Here is a 3,247-nt window from a genome sequence, read left to right as displayed (position 1 = left end):
CCGAAGAATTGATGCTTTTGAATTGTGTTGGAGAAGACTCGTGAGAATCCCTTGGACTGCAAGGAGATCCAACCAGTCCATCCTAAAGGAGATCAGTCCTGGGTGTTCACTGGAGGGACTGATGTTGAAGCTGAAACTCCAATACTTTGGCCACCTCATGCGAAGAGTTGACTCATTGGAAAAGACCCTGATGCTGGGAGGGATTGGGGGCAGGAGGAGAAGGAGATGACAGATAAGATGGCTGGATGGCATCAGCGACTCCATGGGCATGAGTTTGAGTAAACTCCGGGAGTTTGTGATAGACAGGGAGGCCTGGCGTGCTGCGATTCATCAGGTCGCAAAGAGTCGGACACGACTGAGCGACTGAACTGAACTAAATTGAACATGGAAGAGATAGCTTTTTATGTGGAGCATGTGCCTTCTGCCCAGACCCTTCACAAACAGCCTCAAGCCACAGTGAGTATAATATGAGATGGGGACTCAGAGTGGTGGGGTCAACATATTTTTTGACAAGGAATGATGCTTATGACTCATTGGAAAAGACACTGGTGCTGGGAAAGATTGAAGGCAGAAGAAGGGGACGACGGAGGATGAGATGATTGGATGGCATCACCGACTTGATGGACATGAGTTTGAGCAAGATCTGGAAGTTGGTGATGGACAGGGAGGCCTGGCGTGCTGCAGTTCATGGGGTTGCGAAGAGCTGGACACGACTGAGCGACTGAACTGAACTGATGCTTATGAGAGTCTGTTTTGTGACAAGGCAAAAAGAAGAGTGTATAGTACCAACTGATCTTTAAAATGTTAATGTGTCTAAGTTTCACTGTATCTGATTGCAGAGGAAACAAATCCAGGGGTAAACAGTGCTCAACCTCCTCCGGTGTTGAAGGGGCTTAATGAGAAAATGCATGTGAAGTGCAGAGGAGAGCCTGGGGTGTTCAGCAGTATCAGCTGTCATCAGGACGAGAGTCACATTTGTCATCATCACCAACATCACTGTCACCTCTGGGTGATGGAAATACTTCTCCTTTTCACTTCTTGTATTTTCTGATGTTTGTTTCATTCACTTAGAAAAAAGAAGAAATTAAAAAGAGGGTAGAAAAAAATTTTTTTTAAATAAATTAAAAAAAAAGGGTGGGATGAACCCCTGCAGAGGTGAGTTTTGTTTCAGGAGCAGGTTGATCTCTGGAAACCCATCAACCTCCTGGCAGATGAGCCCTGCATTCCGGGCTGGGTCTGATCCTACTTTTGGGGTCAGTAACTCGCCTGGAACCTTGGGACCCAACCTCCTGGCTGGGTGGAACCGGGCAAGTTCCTTGACCTCCCAGGGGGTCCCTTTCCTCATCTGTAGATGGGGAGGATCGCAGGATCTCCTCGCAGGGTGTCATGGAGTTTAAAAGAGTTGATGCTGGTAAAGTGTTTCCATTATCCCTGGCACAGGACGAACCCGAAGCTGCTGTTATTCCTGGGCACACTGCCTCCCAGCTCAGGGCATCTATCCGATGAGGGATGCAGACTAGAGCAGAGCCTCTTCAACTACTGTCCTGATACCACCTGCCTGAGAATCACCTCGGAAACTTGTTAAAATGCAGTTCCTAGGCCTTGGCCCTGACCAAGAATCAGATTTGGTCAATTTGATTTTGATAGCTGCAAAATGACAGAGATCTGCATTGTTAACAGGACTTCCCATTGACCTCACAGAACGCAGAGACCCGTCTGGAAACAGGATACGATTCCTAAGGTCCCGGCCAGCTCTAAGAGGCTGGGGCGCTTCTGAAGACCTGTCCAATCTCTTGGCATCTGCACTCCAACTTTGTAATGAAAGGCTGTTCTTGGCCCTGGAAGGATCTACAGGAGCCTAGTCATGAGTCATCTAGAGTGTTCACAGAGCAACAGAACCGTGAAGACCTCATCCGGTTGTCAGGATACTGAAGTCCAGAGAAGGGAGGGCATTTGTCACACGTTGGTGATGGAGCTAACACAGTCCAGGTCTCCTGACTCTGGGGCCAATGATGTGCATGTGCACATGTACACACACACACACACACACACACACACACAGAGGCATTCGTTCGCGCCATGGATGGCCATGTTATGTGTGCACCACAAAGTCAAGGCCTGGTGCACTGCAACATAATCTCCCATTCAAGGCCACGCTAGCACACGTCCAAACATTTCACCACTCCTAAGTTTTTCCTTATTTAGGTTAAGACTTTGGGGCAGAGTAATAAGGGGAGAAAGAAAGAGGCAGGAAATATGAGTTTTAAAGATTTGGTTTTCATTTTTTCCCTAAACTTTTATTTAGGTCAAATTATTGTCCCAGTCATGCAGATTTATTCAAGGATGGTTACCTTGGCCTCAGTCGCCTCTGACTCTGAGACCCCTTGGACTGTAGCTCGCCCGGTTCCTCGGTCCATGGGATTCTCCAGGCAAGAATACTAGAGTGGGTTGCCATTGCCTTCTGCAGGGGATCTTCCCGACCCAGGGACTGAACCCGGGTCTCCTGCATTGCAGGTGGACTCTTTACCCGCTGAGCCACCAGGGAAGCCCTACCTTGGCCTAGGCAAATCTTATTCTTTGGGCCTTGAGGATGGGGCAGGGAGGGACAGAGGCTGCAGAGCACCATGAAGACGGAAGAAAAGTCGTCCAGGACAGCACAGGGCCTCGATCACCAAGGAAGGAGGTCAAACGGACCCCGACCTCACCAGGAGCGAGTTGTGTTGGAAACCAGAGGGTGGCTGCTTCCCGCCAGCCAGGCTCAGCGCCCCATGTGCAGGAGTAGAGGGCAGGGCTCAGCAGGGAAGCTTGACAAGAGAGGCTGGAGGGTGGATCAGAGCACGTCAGCCCATGGGGTACAGCCTGGGAAGGAGGTGGACAGGGACACGAGGGGTGAGGAGCTGACAGACAGGCTGGAGGTCCTGGTGGGCATGAAGGGCTGCTGGGGCTGGCATACTAGAGGGAAGCTGGAAAGAGGTGGTGAGGATGAGAAAGGGAACAAGCGAGGAGGCCCAGGGAGATGACCACCCATATGCAACTAGGGCTTCCCCGAAGGCTCGGTGATAAAGAATCCGCTTGCCATACAGGAGACGCAGGAGATGGGGGTTCGATCCCTGGGTTGGGAAGAATCCCCTGCAGGAGGGCATGGCAACCCACTCCAGTATTCTTGCCTGGAGAATCTCCATGGACAGAGGAGCCTGGCGGGCTGCAGACCGTGGGGTTGCAAAGAGTCAGACACGACTGAGTGTGC

The sequence above is a fragment of the Muntiacus reevesi genome, chromosome 22 (genome assembly GCF_963930625.1).
Source record: "Muntiacus reevesi chromosome 22, mMunRee1.1, whole genome shotgun sequence".
NCBI lineage: Eukaryota > Metazoa > Chordata > Mammalia > Artiodactyla > Cervidae > Muntiacus > Muntiacus reevesi.
Note: the sequence above shows the minus strand (reverse complement) of the source record.